We start from the raw sequence: 24,554 nt of genomic DNA, 5'->3' as shown, positions 1-24,554 counted from the left end.
ATAACTTTTTCTAGTGCTCTTATGAATGTTTTTTAGCATGATTTGTGAAAACTGAACTACTATACTGAATGACATAGCATAGACTTCTTCATATAGTGTTTGTGTAGACTATTTCATTTTATTATGTAACCTACTTGTTCTACAGATCTGTGTAGGCTACCAGTGTTAAAAGCTACTGTTTTTGACAGCGTTGATAATGCTTCTAACAGATAATATGATATTTTTTGTTTCCCTTACCGAATGTGCTATCCTGTCAGCAATAACCTGTCCATGGGCTTCCTTGATTACTGCCAGTTTAAGTGCCGGTGATGCAGTGTTGATAAATTAAATTAAATTAAATAAAAAAATAAACCGAAATTATTTCAAATCTTTTGAAAAATGTTGCAACTTTCCACTTTATTAACTTTCTAAAGCAGGGGTCTCCAACCCTGCTCCTGGAGAGCTATCATCCTGCAGATTTCAGCTCCAACCCCAGTAAAACACACCTGAACCAGCTAATCAAGGTGTTCAGGGCTACTTGATAATTACAGACAGGTGTGTTGCAGCAGGTTTGGAACTGTAGTCTGCAGGAAGGTAGGGCTGTTTCTCAATATGCGTTCTTCAACGATCTTGCGTCCTTGTGTTCTCGCTCTACGTCATCATTAACTGTCGAAGTTCAATTCCAATTCTCAAGAATGCAAGAACAGAGGATGCATGAAAATACCCGGATGTGTTCTTGATATCGAGAATGCATTGAGTGCAGACTTGAGAGAATCAAACCGTTAGAAATCGCAGAAGACGCTGCGGGCGGCCGGTGTACGGAAGCCTGTAAGCTTTAAACACACTCTCGCAAAAAGAAAAATCTCTCTCTTCAGGGGAAGTCGTGGCCTAATGGTTAGAGAGTCAGACTCGAAAACCAAAGGTCGCGGGTTTGAGTCTCAGGTCCGGCAGGGATTGTAGGTGGGGGGAGTGAATAACCAGTGCTCTCTCCACCTTCAATACCACGACTGAGGTGCCCTTGAGCAAGGCACTGAGCCCCCAACTGCTCCCTGGGTGCCGCAACATAAATGGCTGCCCACTGCTCCATGTGTGTGTTCACTGCTGTGTGTGTGCAATTTGGATGGGTTAAATGCAGAGCACGAATTCCGAGTATGGGTCACCATACTTGGCCGCTGCTTATGCTCAGCATGCTGAGACTATGCGGTCAGTTAAGCAAGAACGCAGTACATCTCAATTCTCACAAGGATGTGTTCTGTGTTCTCGCGTCCTTCCGAGTTCGAGGAAGCTTGGCAAGACCAGTCTCCACGAGAACGCAAGTCCATTCTTTGCATTATTGGAATTGAGAAACAGCCTAGCTCTCCGGGAGCAGGGTTGGAGATCCCTGTTCTAAAGTGTCAAATTAAGAGGAACAGACAAGTTCAAAAATGTTTATAATAACTATAATAACACCCGTGCCCTCACTTACAACTCTCTCAAGCCTCGTTCACTCCGGTAGCATCTCGCAGCAATCATTTTCATACCACAGATGCTAAACAGTCTAGCAAACTGTCTACACTAAATTATGTGATGCAGACATTCATATGAGGAGTTTTAAACCACAAATTAGTCATTCAGAGAACAAATTTTCATTTTTGAGCATGAGAAATTTACCCATGTGACCTCATAGCTGACTATGGGCCTGCTGGGTGCCTCTATCCATATAGGGGATTTCCTGGAATGTCATAAAATGTATGGGTCTCACTTGTGGTTGTGGACTATCTGCGCTAGGATGCCCTCTGGTTTCCAATATGAACAAAACAGACATTACATGAGAGTGTTTAGTGATCCGTAATGCTCACATCGCCCCATTTTGGGTAAAAATAGAAAATACTACTAATAATAATAAATATAGCTTCAAGCTGCAATTAAGTGCCCAAGCACTACAGAAGCAAGCAAGCCAGCAAGCATCAGATCAACTGCAGCAATCAGTAATTGAAGCCATTTTAAAGGGGTCATATGATGCGATTTCAAGTTTTCCTTTCTCTTTGGAGCAGTGGCGGTTCTACATTGAATTACTCCCCGGGCGAGACCCCCTCTGAGCGCCCATATTTTGAGACCAGTATCATTAAAATAGTCCAATGTAATGAAATGTTATTAGCATTTTTGGAAAGTTCATTATTAAAGGTGTCTTCAGAAACATTTTTTGTTATGCTGGTTGAAAGTCTTTTCAAGTCAAGTCAAGTCACCTTTATTTATATAGTGCTTTGAACAATACAGATTGTGTCAAAGCAACTTTCCAATATCAAAATAGGAAAATAGTGTGCCAATAATGTAAAATGACAATGTTAAACACTCAATTTTCAGTTAAAGGCATTTCATCTTCACATCCCGATAGCAATCATTAAGATAAGTGGACTAAATGTATTTATATATTCTGTGAAAGGTATAGGACCAAGAAATGTTTGTCCAATCAAAATGCTCGTTCTAAGCATTTTTATTGACTTTCCTACCTGTCTGTCAACATATGTATTTGCATACCTCTGCGTACCCGGTTCACGCAGACAGGATACGTCATCAGCACGTTCAGGTACTGTGCAGACAGCGAGATTGGCTGACCTTTCTTTCTTGGTATTGTAGAACTTTTAGTACTGTACTATGAAGTTTTCTCACCGGTGAATGACACATGATGTATTGTAGTAATGTTGTCTCTGATCGTCTGGTCTGTGTGCATTTATGCGTTCAGGCGGCGTGACTTTGGACGACGATTTGTTGGGAGGGAGGGACTTTCCCTTTCATTGCTATCAGGCTAAAGTTAGCATTTTCTAATATCTCCTACTGCACCTTTAATGGTAAATGAATGGTTTATCATTTTTGACCAATAGGTGTCGCTATTACCAAGCTGATATGGCATGGTCAGTGTGAGGTGACAATGGCACAAACAATATGTCAGTATGTCAAAGATATGCAGAGATAAAGCTTCAGATTTAGTCTGGCATCATCTCTCAGATTTGTTGCGGCGCTGTACAAAAACAGTTTAGTCTATCGACATGAAATCCATAACTTTTTGTCAGCACAGGCTGAAGATGATCTGACTCGAATTTGGTAAAAATCAGACAAACAGTCTAGGAGAAGTTCGAAAAAGTAGGCTTTTCAGAAAAATCAAAATGGCGGACAGGAAGTTTGGCCAACTATAGTATAATTAGTATCTATCAGGGGTGTGGACTCGAGTCACATGACTCGAGACTTGACCTGGACTCGAGTCCCAAATTTGATGACTTGCGACTCGACATAATTAAAGAAGACTTTAGACTCGACTTAGACTTTGACAGCAATGACTCGAGACTTGACTTGGACTTGAGCCCTGTGACTCGGAAAGACTTGATCAGATCAGCGTCGTTATCACTCTAGACGGGTGCAGCGTGCTTGCGCTTGACTGGCAATAAGCCAGAGACTGCGTTCAGGGAGCGCTTGATATACAGTATATGCTAGTATAAATTAATGGAGTAATTGTACAACTTACGACAAAAGAACCGAGATACGAAAAAAAAAATAACAACATGATTCGTCTAGTAGCTATCTCCGCTCGTGAAAAGCGCTGCCCTGCCCATTTGATCACCACTCAGCAGACACACGGAGCGGGCAGGAGAAACGAGAGGCGCTGCTGCGATCACTGGTGCTCGCCTCATCATCACCGTGACCGCTGCTGTTAAATGCTAAACATATTCCTCACTTCTTTTGTTTGTGTGACACCGAGGTGCACCATGAGTGACGGATCCGCATCCCGCCACGACCCTCGCAGCTCTACCAACTCGATGTGCTTTAATTTTCATTTTTATTGGTAAACACGTCCGAGACCTTTTTTTTTTTTTTGTCAGATCTCCACTGTTGCATATTTTAATTGCATGTGCATTTTATTTTATTTAAACCTCCATTAAGTTTAAAGTTAATTCATAATCAAGATTTAAATCTGAGTTTAAAGTTATGGTGCAAATATTACTTAAATCCAGGATCAAAATGATGGGTTAAAATGTAAACCTGCTTATTTTTAAAGGTTTAAAGTTTGGTGCGAAATAGTTATTAAACCTTGATTTAAGATAGATTTAAAATTAATTATTGCAAAAGAATTAGCTATAATTTGTAGAAGAAAAAACGGGCAATTGGCCTAATGATCATTTTAAGTGTTCTTTCACAAAATGATTTGTGAATTGTAGTCTATAACTAACTATAAAATATACTAAATTTTTCTCCCTCTTCACCAGGCACTCATTTCACTTTTATTTCTTTCAGGATAAATAATTGAATTCACGTGTTGTAAATCAGTCTGTATATAGCACATAGCCCCTAAATTTAGCGATCAACTATGCATATTATATTTATAATGTTATATACTTAACATTTAACGTACAACATTTTGTCTTTGTTACTCTTAGTTATAAAGAATGGTAGCACAGCATTTTTGAATGACTGTCTTCATGAGTTTGTCTGCATCCATATTGCAGGTTTCCTCTCACATGTAAAGTATGGTAGCAGTTATTTCTTCTAGTTCTTTCAAAGCGGTTCTTTCTGAGTTTCTGCTCACATGTTTTTAAATCTGTTTCATTGAGGTTCCAAATAATGGCTCATTGGCTTAGATATAGCAAACACCTAGAAGCATATATTCTTCTTATGCACACATGCAAAGTATTGCAGCTGTTATTTCTATGAAATTATGTTGTCTTTGCTATTCTGTTATTAATAAAATTGTTTTTTTTCACTGCTTGTCCTATTTTGACACAATCCCTAAACTGAACTTGAGTAGTTTTACTAAGGGCACCCATCTCACATGAAATTAAACTATGTAAAATATATTCTACCCGACTTCCTGATATAAATTACTATAAATTTGATATGGGAATTAATACTGAGAAAATAATTTGGGCAAAGAGCACTAATGACTTGTTTAAGACTTGAAGCTAAAATTTGAGGACTTGCGACTCGACTTGGACTTGCCTATTTTGACTCGGGACTTGACTTGGGACTTGTCTGTCTTGACTCGGGACTTGACTTGAGAATTGAATGCAAAGACTCGAGACTTAATTGTGACTTGCAAAACAATGACTTGGTCCCACCTCTGGTATCTATGGTCTCTGTATTTTCATTACAACAGGATAATGTAATCAGAAGTTATTAGCATGTTTGGAAATTTTATAATTAATGAATGGTTTATCACTTTTGACCAATAGGTGGCACTGTTACCAAATTGATGTGGCATGGTCGGTGCGAGGACCCTCTCGGAATTGAAATTGCTATTTTTTTTTTCTTCTTCATTATTTTCTTCTTTTCCAAAATGAATCTCAGTTTTGAGGGCCTAAACATGCTCAAAAATGTGTTATAACTCCGGCATACAATGTCTGATCTGCCACAAACTTAAGAGTCCATTCCTGAACACATGGCCATGCCCATATTCAGTTATAATCATAGCACCACTTGCTGGCAACAGGAAGTGGAATGTTTTACCCAATAACGAACTCCTCCTAGATGTTTAATGACATCAACATTATATTTGGTCAGTCTAATTTAAAGGCCTTTGTGATGTTAAATTGAGAAGATCTTGAGTTTACGTTAGAGGACGTGTCCATCGTGGCCTGACAAAGTTCGATGTTTCACTACGGAAAAGGAAGTTGTTTTAACTCAGACATACATTGTACAATGTAGGGCCTCCGCTGAACAGACACCAAGTGAACTATTGAACAAACACATTCCAAAGCAGGATCTGGAGATTCCCCACACGGCCATCAAGAGGTCATAAAATGAATCAACGACCAACATGACGCCAACTTGTCTTGACCAGTTCCTGTCGATGCCTGGTTTTGCCACAAATGGTGGATGGTCACCTTGTGACCAGCTGCACATAACAGCGACACGTTGAGCCTGGACGCTCACAGAATTCACACAGCGTGACACTTTCTTGACCTATGGGCCCTGTCCTCCCACCTTCTCATTCCAAAATGCACCCTCTTTCTCTCCAAAAAAAAGGAACACAAACTCATGTAGCCAATTTTAAAAGACAATAATTTAGAGCATTGCCATTAGGGCAACTATATTCACGAAAAATAGCCTGGTTTCACAGACAGGGCTTGGACTAAATTAGGATTAGGTCATAGTTCAATTAGGACATTTAAGTATTTTTTTATAAATGTGCCTTAGAAAAAAAACATTACTGGTGTGCATTTTGAGACAAAATAAAGGCACTGATATATTTTAAGATCAGTCAGAGCAAGTTTCTTTTAGTTGAACTTAGATTGACTTAGATTTTAGTCTGGGATAAGGCCTAAGCCTTGTCTGTGAAACTGGGGGAATGTGTTTTATGCCTGTTTTTTGTGTTTTATGTAACCTGTGAAGTTTAGCATATATGTTTTTATACCCCTTTTTGTAGACAAAGATATTAACTCATGCTACTGGTATGCTAGATATTTGAAGATTGGCGTTAAAGGAATGGTCGTGATATTTGCAGAACATTCACATGAATGAAAAGTTGGTATTATATACAATACTCGCCTTACAACACTTTATTGAAATTATGGTCCCACTTTATATTAGGTGGCCTTAACTAATATGTACTTACGTTTGAATTAATAATTTGGTACAATGCACTTATTGTGTACATACATGTTTTTACATTGTACTTATATTTTTTAAAATACCTATATGTAATTACATCTGTAATTAATTTCTGTAATTACATTTATAATTACACTGTTGACCCATCACTTACACCTTAACCCACTCTTAAACTTACCCACAGCACCAAACCTGTCCCTAACCTTACCCATATCCCTCCTCAATAGCAGCAAACCTGTTTTGCAATACAATATGAACACAATAAGTAATTGTACATATTTTTTGATGCAGGTACATAGTAGTTAAGGCCACCTAATATAAAGTGTGACCGAAATTATTAACAAAATATCACAGAGATTTTCTCCACAAGATACATGGAGCATTATGTTAATTTATGCACAAAGACTAGTAATATGGGGCGTGGCCCCACCCTGCAGCAACATCTGATTGGAACACTGCTTCGTGGGACGGACTTAAGCGGCTCACTTAAAACCACAGTGACTGGAGTAATTCGTTGCTTGAACTGCTGGAATCGCCCGAATAGCTTGAACTGCTTGTGCAGCCTGAAATTATTACTCCAATGCGTGACTAGCGTTCTAGTCATCCAGAACTCCGAACATACTCCGTTGAAGCTTTGTGATTGCAGAAATCTTCAAAGTCTTTGCACCTCTCAACTCAAGGCTCTCAGAAGAAATTCTAGCATGTCACACTGTGTAACCAAGCAACTGCCAACCTGAAGCTCTATCCGGGCAGTAACACCCAATCATTGAGTGCCTCCCGAAAACATCATCCAAGAACCAACCAATCAGCCAAGCCATGATTCCCTCTGCTGAGACAAGCAACTGAGGGAAACCCCGCTTCCAGTGCAAAATGCAAGTACCAGACAAAATCTTCTCCTTGCTGAAAACTGGTGCTAAATCTTCTTAAAAGGGTCATCAGATGCAAAATTCACTTTACAAGTAGTTTGAACATAAATGTGTGTTGGAAGTGTGTGTACAAATACATCCTATAATGATGAAAATCCACCCAGTGTTTTTTTTTTTTTTTTTTTTTTTAGATCCCTATTTTAAAATCCCCTTTCTCAAATCAGGCTGTTCTGAGATTCCTGTCAGAATGACTTAGTTCTGCACAGGTTCCCACGATAGTTTGACAAGGCCGTCTTATCTTAGACCCGCCCTGAGTGAGCTGTCCGTCATTGTGTCGACTCATGTGCAGGGGAAGACAAGAATGTCTCCGATTAAGTGATTGAGGTGTTTTGGATGTAATAATGAACATAGCAGTCGTCATTACTCCCAACATCTGAGCCACGGAAGATGCAGATGATTAACGTTACTTTCGTTTTTGAAGCGAATGAAAAACCTCTGCTTTGATGATTTTCTAAGGTTGTGGTTCAAGAACTAGTAGTAAATACTAGACTTTTGGGACTCCATTCAAAACCGAACTCTGTGTGTGTGTGTGTGTGTGTGTGTGTGTGTGTGTGTATGTGTGCGCGTTTTTGTGAAAAGTCAGGACATAGATTTGTATAATGAAAAAAGGTATGACATAGGTATTACAAGGTGAAGGTGACTTTTCAGGACATTGACCCATGTCCCCACTTTTCAAAACGCTTATAAATCATACAGAGTGAGGATTTTTGGGGAAAGTTGAAATGCACAGTCTCCTGTAAGGGGTAGGTTTAGGTGTAGGGTTGATGTAGGGCAATAGCACATATAGTAAGTACAGTATAAAAACCATTACACCTATGGGATGTCCCCACTTTTCACAAAAATGAACATGTGTGTGTGTGCGTGCGCTTTTAGTAGTGTAGTTTTATGTATCTTAGAGTAGCTCAATAAAACTTGGCCACCTGTAGGCAACAGAAAATTATTTAGTTTGTACTAACTTAAACATGCAATGTCCAATCTGCCCCAAACTTCACATATTTGGTAAGAGTCCTGATCTGAAGACATCTAAAAGCCAATATTCAGTTATAGTCATAGTGACACTTATTGGCAACAGGATGTGTCATGTTTTACACTAACTCAAACATACCATGTTCAATCTGCACCAAACTTCACATGATTGATAAAAAACCTTGAAGACATGTACATGCCAATATTCAGTTATATTCATAGTGCCATCAGCTGGCTGCAGGAAGTTTGGCACATATAAATTACTTTGAAATATTCCTACTATATTTACCACTTTAACACTTTTTTTCAGTATCTTAAAAACATTCACGTCTAAAGTCTGATTACACTGTATTCAGCACAAACTGTGCTACAATAATATGTGAGCAGCATGAATGTACATAAAACATACAGAATATTTGTTCACAAGAATTTTGAGAACTGTATGTGGTAAACTAGAGTTTTTGCTATAAAATGATGTGAAAATCATCCTGCTCACTCATTCACAGAAAAAAATATATTGATTTAACTTTTGTAAGACATGATTTGTGTTAGAATGGCCATGAATATTTAGTGATTCACACCTGAGAGACAAAGGGCACGTTGAAAGGGCCCTTGCACCCGGGCTCACTCCCACCCAGTGGCTTTAGGAAAACAGTGAACAGTGGGCAATATACACTTAAAGTGGTAAATATTGGAGGAACGTCAAAGCCATTTATATGCACCAAACTTCCTGCTGCCATCTGGAGGCGCTATGACTATAATGGAATATTGATGTGTTGATGTCTTCAGGCCAGAACGTCTAGCAAACGTGAAGTCTGGTGCAGACTGAACATGGTGTGTTTGCGTTAGTGTTAAACATGGCATATCCTGTTGCCAGCAGGCGGTGCTATGATTGTAACTGAATATTGGCCTTTAGATGTCTTCAGGCCAGGATTCTTATCAAACAAGAAATTTAAAGCAGATTGGACATTGCGTTCTTTACTTAGTGTAAAACATGTTATTTCCTGTCAACAACAGGTGGCACTATAACTATAACTGCATATTGTTTTGTAGATGTCTACAGGCCAGGACTCTTGCCAAACATCTGAAGTTTGGGGCAGATCAGACATTGTATGTTTAAGTTAGTGAAAAACAAGTCATTTCCTGTTGCCAGTAGGTGACGCTATGATTGTAATGGAATATTGGCCTTTAGATGTTTTCAGGCCAGGACTCTTATCAATGTAAATTTTCACCACTTCTGAGGCGAGTGCAAAGTTTCATGAGTTTTAGAGCATGTTTAGGCCCTCAAAAATGCAATTCATTTTGGAGAAGAAGAATCAGAAGAAGAAGAAGAATAAACGGAGCAATTCCAAGAGCAATTTCACTTGCACCATCGGTGCTTGGGCCCTAATTAAAGCTGCAAGCAGTGTTGAAAGGGCCCTCACACCCGGCTCACCGCCACCCAGTGGCTTTAGGAAAAGAGAGAATGGTGGGAAATATGTGTTTAAAGTGGTAAATATAGCAGGAATGTGTCAAAATCATTTATATGTGCCAAACTTCCTGCTGCCAGCTGGTGGTGCTATGACTATAACTGAACATTGGTATGTAGATGTCTTCGGACCAGGGCCAGTATTCATGAAAAATCTTAGTGCTAAGAGCTGCTCCTAGTAACAATATTCTAAGAAAATTCTTAGAAATGTGGGTGTTTCCTCTTAAAATTAAAGAAAAGATCATAGTAAAGAAAAAAGTAATTCAGAAAGCATCTTACCCCTTAAAAGAGGTCTTAAGGTCCAAAATTGTTAGGAGTACGAACGAGGACTTTTAAGAGGCTTAAGAGTTTCTATAGCAGTGGAGAAAATGGACGAAACATGAAGAGGGAGAATAAATGTGTTGCACATAATGCATAACAGTGAGTTAATAAGACGCTACTTATTAACTCGTGCAGGGATCATGTTTGTGACCGATCTTATTTGAGACAAGCTAATATCTCCGAGAAATGCCATAGCGCCAGAAATGCCATAGCGCCAGAAATGGACGTAATCACTACATTAACTACATTAACATATTTGGCAACTGGAAAAATGTAACTCTGCAGCAGCGGTGATTTTGGTTTGTTACAGCACTTTCAGAACCTCATTGTGTCGCTGTTCATTTCCTATAAAATACGTTAAGTATGACAGCATGGTAAATAAAAAAAAAATAATATATATACATATATAATGTGTGTGTGTGTGAGTGAGAGAGAGAGAGAGAGAGAGAGATAGAGAGAGTACGGTAAAACAGGAAAAAATACGCATGTAATTTCAAAGTGAAGGCTTATAATATACCCTACTCTTAAAAGCGCTCTTTTGTTTCCTTCTTGGACAACTAACCAATCACAGTCTTCAAAAGACTGTGTCATCGCTAGCAACGGGGTCAGCCCCGCCTCCTCACTAAAATAAAAGTTTTTGTGTTTTCCTCGATCAGAGTTACTCTCAGATTGGTCCTGAATCACTTTTAAGCTAAGACTCCTAGTTAGAAATTTTTAAGCTAAATTAGGAGCTCTCTGAGAGGATTCTTAGAATCTTTAAGAATACGGGCCCAGGACTTTTATTAAACGTGAACTTTGGGGCAGATTGAACATGATATGTTTGAGTTAGTGTAAAGCATGACATATTCTGCTGCCAACAGGTGGCACTATGAATATATCTGAATACTGGCCTTTAGATATGTTTAAGGCCAGGGCTCGTATGAAGAAAGTAAGTTAGGGCAGATTGGACATTGCATGCTTGAGTTATTGCAAAAAAAAAAAAATAATAATTTAATTTCCTATTGCCAACAGGTGACACTGTAAATTATAACTGAATAGTGGCATGTAGATGTCTTCAGACCAGGACTCTTACCAAACATGTAAAGTTTGGGGCAGATCAGACATTGCATGTTTAAGTTAGTGTAAAACAAGTAATTTGCTGTTGTCAGCAGGTGGCACTTAGACAATTCCTGAATATGGGCATTGAGAACTCTTCAGGTCAGGATTCATATCAAACATGTGAAGTTTGGGACAGATCGGACATTGTATGCCTGAGTTATAACAACTTCCTGTTTCATGGTGAAACATCGAAATGTATCAGGCCGCCACAGACATTAAAATACAATGCCTGAAAATGTCAAAAATTACACAAAATTTGCAAACTTCCTGTGGGGTTTCGGATTTTGCTCCAAGATACTTTTTTGTAGGTATTGTTGTTACATGTGTGTACTGATTGTCATACATGTACGTGAAACATAGCTCGAGGCACTCCGTTGAATGTTTATAGGTGGCACTATCGAGCCATTTTGCCACACCCACTTCTGAAACATATATCAGGCCCTCGCACATGGGCTCACCACCATCCGGTGGCTTTTGGAAAACAGCAAACGGTGAGCAATATGCATTTAAAGTGGTAAATATAGAAAGAATGCAGTTCCACAAAAGTTGTTTGCACCACGCTCTTCTGTCGCTTGATCTTTCGCTTAGGTGCGTTAATCCATTAAATCACTTATGCAAAACCACGATCCGCACTCACATGAAACAGTACAAGAGTACAAAAAGAAGCTTTATCAGTATTAATGAATGATTCAACTCTGACTATTCAGCGGGCCGATAAAGGTGGAGGAATTGTCGTTATGAATTCTAATATATATATTGAAAAAAATAAAAGTGATGTTACATGATGAGACATTTTATAAACAACTTATGTTTAACCCCACTGAGTCCTATAAAAAACAAATAAATGATTTGATGGGATTTGATAAGAAATGGATTAATGAACAAGAAATAAAATATTTAAAAAATGAATATCCTAGGTTTCAAGTTTTATATGCTTTACCTAAAATTCACAAATTAGGAGAAGATCCTCCAATGCGACCAATTGTCTCAGGGAATGGATCATTAACAGAAACAATATCTAAATTCCTAGATTTTTTGATTCAACCGATAGTGAAGAAATCGTATCTAAAAGACACTACAGAGTTTTTGAATAAACTGAATCAAATTTCTTGCGTAAGCACGATGGATTGGCTTGTTACACTCAATGTTACTTCACTTTACATAAATATACCTCATGAAGCAGGCTTGTATGCACTAAATTCGCACTGTAAAGTTGAAGATACGAGAATATCATCACAATATATAGTGGACCTTACAACATTAGTTCTGACCAAGAATTATTTTTTGTTTGAGAAAGATTTATATTTACAAGTTCAGGGCACAGCGATGGGTAATCCAATAGCACCAAATTATGGCAATTTATTTATGGGTAAATTTTAACAGGATCATGTCTATAACAACAATCAGTTTCATTCAAATATTAAGGTTTGGATGAGATACATTGATGATTGTTTTATGATTTGATCAGGATCTGAACAAGAATTGGATATGTTCCTGACATTCATTAATTCAAAAATGCCGTCAATTATATTTACAATGGAAAAAAATTGCGATTCAATACACTTTTTGGATGTTAAAATAACTAAGATCAATGAGTCATTACATACAACAGCATTTCGGAAACCAACGGATAAAAATACAATATTATCTATTGACAGTTATCGTCCAGTTCCTCTAAAACGAAGTTTACCAATTAAGCCCCTTTCACACTGCACGATGGTCCCGGAAAATTGCCGGAGTGCCTTCTGTGTGAACGCAAACACGTCCCGGGATTGATTGCCGGGTTCAGTCCCGGAACGAGCGCTGTGTGAACAAAATACGGATCAATGCCATAAAGGGTGTGTCGTAGTGATGACGCACATTATCGCGTGACTGTTTTACCGGGTTTTTTGAAGGCAGATCAACGTTCGCGAATAAAAAATATGTGCAAACTGTAATGAAGCAGAGATCGGGAGCTCCCGCTATTCGAGCTGAAGCCAAGATCATCGCCAGCTTTAGTGAAACGGTACGTGTCACATTACCCATCACATCGTAATGTCACGTGTCTTTACGGGATCTTTACGGGATGTGTGTGAACGCACACACATATTCCGGAAAATCACTGGCAGTGTGAATGAACCAAAATCAAAACGATCCTGGGACAAATCACGGAACACATTATCCGTGTATTTTCCGGAATCTCTGTGTGAAAGGGGCTTAAGTCAGCATTAAAACGTAATTGTAGTACTGCACATGAATTTGATGAACAGGTAAAATCACTATTTCAACGTTTTCGTTCTAAAGGATATCAACAAAGCTGGTTAAATAATGCATTAGATAAAGTAAACAAAGTGAATAGACATGATCTTTTGAAAATAGATAAACCCATTAAAAAACAACAACATTTTTCAGTAAATTGTTCATTGACATACAATGAGCACAGTAATATGATAAAATCAGTCATTTATAAACATTGGCCCATATTATCATCTGATACATCTTTGAACGACAAATTTCAGTATCACCCATTGTTTACCTTTAAGAGATCACGTAACCTATCAGATATGCTGATCAACTCGGATGTAGTAAGGCGGAAAAAGTCTGCTTTTATACAAGGTTGTTTCCCGTGCAGAAATTGTGCTGCGTGCAGAAATTTGGTAAAGTGTAGAGATTTTATATGTCCAATAACACGAAAATGCTTTAAAATTACATCTTGTATTACCTGTTCAACTCGTAATGTGATCTATATGTTAAAATGTCCTTGTCAAAAAATATATATAGGTAAATCATCGTGTCAGTTGAAATTACGAATCAATGAACATAAGTCAAGTATACGACGACAAGACATAACTTCTTCAGTAGCCAGACATTTTAATGAACTGGGACATGACATCAAACAATTGGAATGTATAGGTATAGAGGAAGTTATTTGATCACGCAGAGGAAGTAATATAAATAAAGAATTATTGAAACAAGAAGCATTTTGGATCCATAAACTTAAATCACTTACTCCAAATGGCATGAATGAGGAGTTGGATCTTTCTGTTTTCCTTTAATGAATTATAACTGGTCAAATCAATATGTAATATTTTGTGGAGTAGATCTCAAGCATTCAGTGTGAAAATAAGTGATTATTAATGTTGATGCATGTCTGATGATTTTAATCATTGAATTTTCCATAGTTAAAAGTAAAGACTGTTGACGGTTTATTTTAACTGTCAGTATATACAAGAGTGCTAAAAATTAATTCCAAGGTAATTTATGTTCGAATAAGAGGTATATTGTAATGCAGTGGTGGTTATGATAATGGGTGTGGTATTTAAATGCAAGTTGTTTAAATGCAAGTTGTTGTATTTTGAAATGGAGTACGTAAGCTTTTAATGAATGAACATTGGTAAATGAATGATGACGTCAAATTGGTGATTTAAAAAGTGGGTGGAGGATTTGTATTGTTTAACACACTGAGGAAGGCCTTTGAGCCAAAATGTTTGTGTCCTTGCCCTATTGGTGATAAATGTAGAATAAAACGAAAAAGAAAAGACTGTTTCATGTGAGTGCGGATCATGGTTTTGTAAAATATAGAAAGAATACCTCAAAGTCATTTATATGTTCCAAACTTCCTGCTTCCAGCTGATGGCGCTATGACTATAACTGAATATTGGCATGTTGATGTCTTCAGACCAGCGCTTTTATCAAACATATGAAGTTTGATGCAGATTTAAATGGTATGTTTGAGTTAGTGTAAAACAAGTAATTTCCTGTTGCCAGCAGGTGGCACTATGATTATAAAGGAATATTGGCCTTCAGATGTGTTCAGGCCAGGACTCTTACCAAACATGTGAAGTTTGGAGATCGGACATTGTATGGCTGAGTTACAACAACAAATTTTTCCATAGCAAAACATCAAACTTTGTCAGGCCACCACAGACACACCCTTTAACGAAAACTCAAGATCTTCGCAATTTAACATCGCAAAGGCCTTTAGTCTGAACAAATATAATGTTGATGTTATTAAATCTCTAGGAGTAATTCGTTATAGCGTAAACATGTCACTTCCTGTTGCCAGAAGGTGGTGCTATGACTATAACTGAATATGAGCATGTAGATCTTTTCAGGACAGGAGTCTTATCAAACATGTGAAGTTTGGGGAAGATCGGACATTGTATGAGTTATAGCAACTTCCTGTTTCATGGCAAAACATCGAAATTTGTCAAGCCGCCACAGACACATCCTTTAACGAAACCGCTAGTTACGTATGTAACTGTGGTTCTGTGAATTCCAGATGACCGCCAAAGGCAGTGCTTAAGCACTAGTGGATTATCGCAGTGCCAGCTCGATAGGTTGAGATCACGTGGTGACGTAGGCTGAGCCTCAAGTATAATAGATATACTTGCAGAGTGGAGGCTGCTTTGTCTGAATCCAGGAACTCCAGGAACTTCACAGCATATAGGATCTAAACCACGCTCCTCGCACCATGACGAGAAAATCCTCCAACGAGCTGCATAGAGCTGATGTGTGGATGCAGCTCTAAGCAGAAGCAGAAGCTGCCATGGCCTGCCCACCAACAGAGACAGAAGCACAGGAAACCAAGGCCTGGCTGGCAATCAAGGTTCTACCAGTAACACTCTGTGGTTGCACAGAGATATTCTGTGTAATGTGTCCCAAAGAAGCGGAAGAGGAGGAAAAGCAGACAGTTTGGCCACTCGTGAGACAGAGCATCCTGCCCCAATGAGCTGGATATCTCTGTTCTTGCAAACCACAAGCGACAGTGAGTGTTCGCCTCTGTTGCAAAAAGATCCACTTCTGCTTTGCCAAACTGTTCCCTTATCCTCTGCACCACATCCTGGTGAAGCCTCCATTCCCCTGGGTGCAGAAAATTCCTTGACAGAGCATCTGCTATCTGATTGCTCGTTCCCGGGAGGTGAACTGCCCTCAACGATGCTAGTCGACGCTAGACCGAATGAAGACATGACGGCCTGCCAGAACTGGCAAGAAATGCTGCAGGGCTAGGAAACTGCACGCAATTCCAGTAGATTGATGTGGTCCCTGGACCGAGCTGAAGACCAACAGCCACAACCGCCCCTGTGATTCCATGATGCTCCCCACCCGAAGAGGGAAGCATCGGTCATGAAGACATCACGATGAGAAGGAATGACCCCAAGGAAACACCTGACATCAGAAACTCGTGACAATTCCATGGTGTCAATGCCTGGACACAACTGCGCGAGACAACAATCAGCCGCTGAAGATGTCTGGCAGGGCTCAACTGCAAACTGTTTTTCCACCGATGCAGAGGCCTGAGCTGGAGCAAGCCGAGTGGAATCACAGAAATGACGGCGGTCAGCATCCCCAAGGGTTGAAACAACGTGCTGTACAGCAAGCTTGCACCCAGGTGGAAACGGGCAAGGAGCTGAAAAATACTGTCCACTCGAGCATGTGAGTGGGTGGCAGACATTACACGGGAGTCCAGTGTCATTCCAATGTAAGTAATTGTTTGCACTGGATTCAGACAACTCTTTGCCTTGTTGACTGCAAGACCCAGCTTCTGCACATGCTCCAGAAGCAGTCTGGTGTTGTGGACAGCTTGTTGTTTTGTGGGTGAACACAGCAGCCAGTCGTCTAGGTAAGGCAGGATTCACATCCCTCTGGACCACAGCGTATGCAGAGCTGCAGTCATGCACCTCATAAAAACTCAAGGGGCCAAAGACAGGCCGAATGGTAAGACCCTGAGAATTGGTAGGCCTTGTTCTTTAAACTCAATCAAAGAAATTTCCTGTGGTGAAGAGAAATTGGAACATGAAAGTAAGCATATTTCAAACTGATGCTTGTGAACCAATCTTCCCTTTTTACTGACCGAAGAACGTTAGCTGCACGTAACATCCGAAAGGGAAGAGTTTTCAGGAACATGTTTAGATGTCTCAAGTTTAGAACTGGATGAAAACCACCATCCTTCTTTGAAACGTGGAAATAAGTTGAATAAAAACTGTCCCTTTGAATGTGGAGATGAACTCTTTCTATGGCTCCCTTCTCTAGCAGTGAACAAATTTCTTGAGAGAGAGCTTCTGAACGAACTGGATCCCCTATTACCATAGGGACAATCCTTGAAATTTTGGAGACCGGTGTCGAAACTGCAGAGTATACCCCCTGCTCACTGTAGTCCAAACCCATGGATCTACTGTCATCTCCCTCATGTACTGCAGGTGTAGACTTGAAAATCGATTGACCACCGGCCCAGTGTCTTCAAGCTTTATGGATGCGACTTTTAACGCCAGTGTGTGTGTGTGTGTGGGGGGTCGCACTGATGTGGACCCCCTGTCAACTGCCGCTGATGAGGTCGAAAACCCCTGAGGCTGTGTTGTAGAAGTCTGACGGAATCGTTGTTCTGGTGTTGCAAAACGATGGCGGACCTACATGCCTGGCACCTTAAAAACAGGAGTGCGCTGAGCCTGAGTCATCTGATGAGTGGCCTCAGACAACTTTAACATCTTTTCCATAAGTTCTGGCACATTGGGTCCAAACAGGTGACCAGGAACAATTAGGGGGTCTCATAGAGTCTTTTTACAATCCTCTGGCAGTTTCGCCTGGGCAAGCCACACTTGTCGGCGAGCTGTCAGAAGCGTGGCTGTAAGACTACCCAGTAAACAGGTGCCATGGCCCATAGCCAGAAGCGCAGTTTGAAGGAATTGTGAAACTGAGGGGTCCACATTTGCCGATTCAAGTCTACTAGTTGTGGCGAGGAGTAATTGACATATTGTGTTCTTAGTATGGGTTATATATGCGGTAGACTCATATGCCTTTTTGAGTAACAAGTCTGTGCGACTGCACTGAGTACCGGGGCAATGCACATTGCCTCGCAGGCCTAATCAGGTGACACCACAAGGGCAGCGACAGGTTGCTCTATTTCTGGAGCACGGCCAATCCAAATGCTATCTGCATCCGCCATAGATGCCAGTGTATGGGCGGTCTTTGACTGCCGTTTAGGTGTGCTAGACCCTATTAAGGAGTTCGAAAATTCTGCATAGAAATCCGTGCATGGCGGAATAGCAAAGTTAGACCCAAGCTGAAGGCTGTCTAAAAAAGACGTTGGACTGGGCTGGCTGCACTGGCGAGTTATACAGCCCTAAATGAGCAACCTCCATCTGGAGCACAGTTAAGGTATCATCCACGGAGGATGGAGTTAGTCCTGAGTAAATCGAATCGCCACTAGAACCCCGTACAGCTGAAAAAACTGTATTATCCTGGGGGAAAGTTTGTGCAGCAACATCCACTGCATTGAAATGATCCTGAAAAACAAGTCAGATGCACTTGTAGAGAGCACGTCAAAGTCAGTGCGAGGAGGAGGAGAATAAAGAACTGAAAGGTTCATCATCCATTCTCTTACTAGAACCCTTTTTTATATTCCTGTGTAATAGCTGAAGATGGACATGTTTATCTCGGACATCTCAGACGAAAGGATGAGAATTTGCTCGTTCCTTGACATTGCCTTCTTAGATGGGGGAGCACTGACAGCCGCAGATGCACATCGCTTTCGACTCCTTGTAATTGGTTGCGGTTCCTACAAGGCCTACTGTGGACTTGGGGTCCAGTTCGGCGAGACGGAGCCATCTCTCTGACATGCGTAAAAGGCTACAAGTGCAGACATGGGTCCGTGAGAGACTCTCTCAAATGCTGTATTCCCAAGCAGGATGGAAAAACATCGTGGCCGTCATCAGGAAGAAGAGTATTAGGGCACAGCTTACATGTTATTGCGAATCCAGTAGCAATAGAACTATGAGCCATGACCACCGCAATAACAGAAAAACAATGAGATACAAAAAATACACACTTGACAACTGGCTGTCGGATTGCACCGAGAAGCACAACGTATCACAAACTGCCTGGAAAATAGCAGGGAATAATCGATCTATCAGCGTGGAAAAAACACTAGCCACCGGATAGACCCGAGAAGCACTTTGTGTTTCACAAAATCCTTAGTTAGTGATAAGGTTAGTGGGGAACCGCCAACATGTATGTGTGGTGAAAACACCAGCCTTCGGATAGCACCGAGAAGCACAAGGCGTTTCACAGAATCCGTCTATAAAGTGATAAATAGTGGGGGACCTTCACGGGAAAACACTAGATACCGGATAGCACCGAGGGGTATGAGATGTTTCACTGAATCTATAGAGGATAATAAAGTTAACGGGGAACCGTCAGTGTAAAAAACCTAACCACCGGATAGCACTGAGCCGCACAAAGTGTTTCACATAATTGTATGTAAGAGAATAAAAAAACTCTACAAACTCAGCGGGAACCATAGTAATTAATCGGTAACATTAGCCACCTGAGATGGTACAGAGAAACACTAAGTGTTATCGATATATTGAAAAAAACTCACCAATTCAGTCGACAATCCGATCCAAAAAACTCGTAAGAGCGCGTTGTAACAGCTTGAGAGGATGATAATTTGCTGCTCTTATAAGCTGCACTTGACAGCACAGAAATTGATTGAAGAACGACCTATCTGTAAGGTCTGTGTTGAGTTCTGTTTCATGTTCTTTTTTTCATATCTTTTATTTTGAAGTTTAGTCACGGTTCCTGGTTGTTTCATGCTTCCCTTTCTGTCATGTCTTCATGCTATTGGTTCCCTTGTACATTGTGTCATGTTCTGATTGGTTACTTTAGTCGGGTCTTGTCTCTCATTGGTTTGTTCATGTCATGTGACCCTCATTGTTTGTTATAAGTAGCCATTTTGTCGCCCTTGTTCCTTGTCATGTATTAATGTTGTAACCTGCTGTTGGTGAGTCTAGTCCGTTCATGCCATGCCAAGTCTGTCTCTGGTCAAGTCTGTTTCAAGTCTGTTCAAGTCAAGTCTGTCTTTGTTTGGACTTTGTATCTTGGATTTCACATTTGTAAATAAACTGCACTTGGGTTCTTCACTATGCTCGCCTTCAGTGGACTCGTTACACTATCACAGACAAGCGAGAAAGCGAAAGAGAACGAAGGCTTAGCTAGTGTGTCTATCATACTCACTCTAATAATAATAACAACAACAACAACAACAATAATAAATATAGCTGCAAGCAGCGATTACCGGGGTTCAAGCATTTTAAGGCCTAAGGTGGTATGCTTTTAGGGTCTAGGCCAACCTGGATGTATAGCTGACAGTGAAACACATCAAAAATGGACATCAGGCTCACAGAAACACACACACACACACACACACACACACACACAAATAGAAATAAAATAAACTATCATATTAATAATCATTAAGCTTGTTTACACACACACAGACAAACTCATACACGGACATACATGCACACATATTTTCTGGCAGATATAGATATTTGAAATAAATGACAGGTGACTATTTTTTGCAAGTCTTCTCTTTTTAAGAGTTTATATCATCATTTTCAGGTTTCTCTGTGATCATAATATGGCAAAATTGCAAAAACTGATATATCTGTATGAACAAAATGGTAAACTTGAATTAAATGTGATTTTAAATGTTATAACAGCGATTTTATAATATCTCTATAAGAAAACCTATGAACACTACTGTTTTAGAGTTTAAGCCCATTAGTGGTCTTCCGCTGCCATCTAGTGGTTATACATAGCAATTTCTCATACAACACTGTGTTTATAACCTTTATAACTATTATAGTGTTATTTTTTGCCCAATCTCTCTTAAATTTTGCATGCTCGTTTAGAATGAAATTATGCATCATTTTACACAGTTTATGGGCTTTGTTTTAGTATTAATAGGCCTTTGGGTACACTATGTAAATAACATATTATAAAATGACCAATGCAAAATGCAAATGTTCAACATTGTTTTGATAATTATTGACCTAGAGAGTCTAGAGAACAGTACTGAACTGATTTTATTGATTTTGATTTTAAAAACCATCTCTAGTTCAAGTCAAGTCACCTTTATTTATATAGCGCTTTTACAATACAGATTGTGTCAAAGCACTTAACAGTATCAAATTGGAGGATAGAGTGTCAGTAATGTATAATGATAAGATTAAACACTCAATTTTCAATTTTCAGTTAAAAGGCATTTCATTATTGAATTCAGAGATGTCATTGTCTAGCTCAGTTTAGTTTAAATAGTATCTGTGCAATCAAATCGGCGATAATCGCTAGAAATTAAGTGTCCCCAACTGAGCAAGCCAGAGGCGACAGCGGCAAGGAACCAAAACTCCCTCTGTGACAGAATGGAGAAAAAAAAACCTTGGGAGAAACCAGGCTCAGTCGGGGGGCCAGTTCTCCTCTGACCAGACGAAACCCGCAGTTCAAAAGTTTATATTTCTATTTTAATTTGTTGCAATTTCTAACAATAGTAGTATTATGTAGTTAGGTATTTTATTATATTTTAGTTATTTTGTTATTTTTGGTTGATATATCTGGGGATATATCTCTGGGGGTCATCTGGGTGTCCTGGTCTCCGCTGACGATCAGGGCTGTAGACATCATCTCTTGGTGCTGATCCACCATCTGATCGGATACGGACTGAGAAACAAGTGTTTTTTTTTTTTTTTAACTAATCTCAAATATTTAAATGAACAGTTTGATTGACAGCATTAGTCCCAGAGGCAAAGTTGTTCAGAATGAGAAGATCTATCGTATGATATGAAGATATAGTGTATAAGTGAATATTTAGAAAATGTATTGCAATTTGAGGTCACTATAGAAACACTGTGTTTTAGAGGCCATTTTCACTGTTATAGCGCCACCTATGGTCCCATCTACATGAAACTTTGCATGCTTGTTAAGAGTCATCTGACACATGTTTTCAACAAATTTCGTAAAGTTTTGAGTTTTCGTTTAGGTTTTATAGGCTTCTGGGTATATTTGACCACACCCCTTTTTTAATGACCCCGTTACAGCTAACTGAAGGACAAAATTCAACATTCTTTCGATAATTATTGATCTAGAGAGTCCAGAGAATATTACTGCAGTGGTTTGGTTCCGATCGGGCCAAAAACCTAGGACTAGTTCGCAAAAGTAGGTTTTTAACCCTCTGGGGTCGACAAACGCAGATACGCGTTTTGAGGCAGATTTTCCTGATAAGGCCGAAATGAGCTTGAATTACTCTGCCATTTTTTATCGTACAGATAAGAGCAATACACCATTCGAATCTGTAAGGGGTCTACTTTTATTTGTATACACTCATAACAACTAAACTTTGTGCTTTTGAAGAATAAAGAAAACAAACAGGGTGCACTCTCTGTCTTCTCCGTCTCCAAGAACTGCTTTTTGAAACACGTCACTAAAATGAACTGTAACTCAGCAAATACTTCACACAGAGACATGAGAAATATATCTATAGAAAGAGATATGTATATATCTATACATATCTACTCTTAAATTAAGTAAGTCTTACCGAAAACAAATATTCTGTGATAAAGTAATCCATATGAAACCAAGGACATGGACAAGGACAAGTTTTTCTGTCTGGTCTCATTATCTGTAATTAGGTCACGCCCATGCGCTGCTCGCGCTATTGTTATTACAAATCTCCACGTGAGACACGCGGCATGTAAACGGCCACACCACTGTAAACAAAGCAGCAACGCGTTCATCTCAGATACTTTTCAGTTTTGGAAGAACATGCTGTGAGGAATAAGCCTTGTATTTACCTCAGAAACGCACTGAGAGGAAAAAGCCTTGTATTTACCCTCAGAAGACGCGCTGAGAGAAAAAAAGCTTTGTTTACCTCACAAACAGAACGCGAGCGCAGCTGGAGTCGGTGGAGGAGGAGATATTTTATACAGTGTAAGTAATGTTTCTTATTTGCATTCGATAATGTGTTGTTGTGACAAAGTTGAATGCATTTACGAGTTGAACTTTTCCCAAACTATAACTCCAGAATAAAATGTGTGAAATCGAGTGCAACATTTTGAAATATGATAGGCAACCTTTCATATTTGTGAATAATTAATGAACGATTTGATTGACAGCAATGGTTCTTGAGGCAAAGTTGTTCATTATGAGGAGATCCATCAAATGATATACATATTGTGTGGATTTGTGAAACGCCACGTAATTATAGAGCCAAAAAAAACGTTTTAGCGCCAACTAGTATGTCTCCACAATTTCAATACACATCACACACACACATAAAGACATTTTCTGTATTTAGGCCATAATTAAGCAGTTATAAATGTATCTGGTATATGCATGTGTTGTATGTATGCTCCCCTATTATATTAACCTAGTTACAACTCTTTACTTGTATTAGTTAGACTCTAAACGCCTATATTCAGGTGTATGAGTGTATCTCTGCTTTAATATCTTCTAGAGGTTTCTTTCTTGCTATCAAAATGGTCTTCTTTTTATTCCTCAAACAATGATGTACACTATGTGATCGTGAAATGCATCATACAATTTGTACTATGCTTTGAAGTAAAACTGCACCAACTCTCCAGACCAGTAATAAAAATGCAAATTGGCCATAAACAGAGACAAAGAAAGTTTCTCCCGCTCAAAATTCATGCCTCTGATTAGCCACTCCACCCAAAAGGTGCGGCTAGGAACTATCAAAAGTTCCAAACTCAAACTAATCGTAGCTCAGAAAAACCTTTCTTCTTGAGACAGACACTCTTCAAGACTCTTCAAAACTCTCCTCTTGAGTTTGATTTTCCGGCAGTTCTAATCTTCAAGTAACTTTGTCGATTCACTGTGGACTTTCCCATCTTCAGAGGAACCTGAAGAAAACCTCCAGCTCACTCCTAAAGAACTCATCAAGAACCTCTGTTGTCTATCACATCAGGACTCTTGTTCAGCAACAAAGCCAATGCAAGTAACCGTTTACAACTATTTAGATGCGTGTTTAAGTTTGAGCCCCCTTTTAAGATGATCTTTGATTCTTTGATGATTCTCATTGGGTTGTGGTTAATTGATGTGAAATACTAACATTCTTTATTCTTCTCTCTCTCTTTCCTTACTTTACTTCATTCTGTATATATGTTTTGCTTAGTTTAGTTTTGTGTTAGCTATAGTTTCATTTATTAAATCCCTTATATTCACAATTGACTGTCTCTGTGTTCTGCTCACAATTCGAAGTCACTGAATGTTGATCCTTGCTACATGCTAAACTATTGCTAGTACTGCATAAAGTAGGAAAGCTATTCTTCCTTGGCTAGGAAAATAATCTTTCCTAGAATTGATAAATGATTATATTGTCTGCTCGGTGGACGGCCAGATCAAATAATTGTGATATCGATTCTGCTACAGTTAATTCTAAGATC

At 39.3% G+C, this 24,554-nt stretch overlaps 1 protein-coding gene across 4 annotated transcripts in view; it reads right to left on the bottom strand.

The window, feature by feature from the left end:
* Nucleotides 1–24,554, bottom strand: part of pspc1 (paraspeckle component 1) — a 159,443-nt gene that overhangs the window by 36,545 nt on the left and 98,344 nt on the right. The window lies entirely within an intron of this gene.

The sequence above is a fragment of the Onychostoma macrolepis genome, chromosome 01 (genome assembly GCF_012432095.1).
Source record: "Onychostoma macrolepis isolate SWU-2019 chromosome 01, ASM1243209v1, whole genome shotgun sequence".
Classification (NCBI taxonomy): Eukaryota; Metazoa; Chordata; class Actinopteri; order Cypriniformes; family Cyprinidae; genus Onychostoma; species Onychostoma macrolepis.
This window is presented reverse-complemented; position numbering and strand designations above follow the sequence as displayed.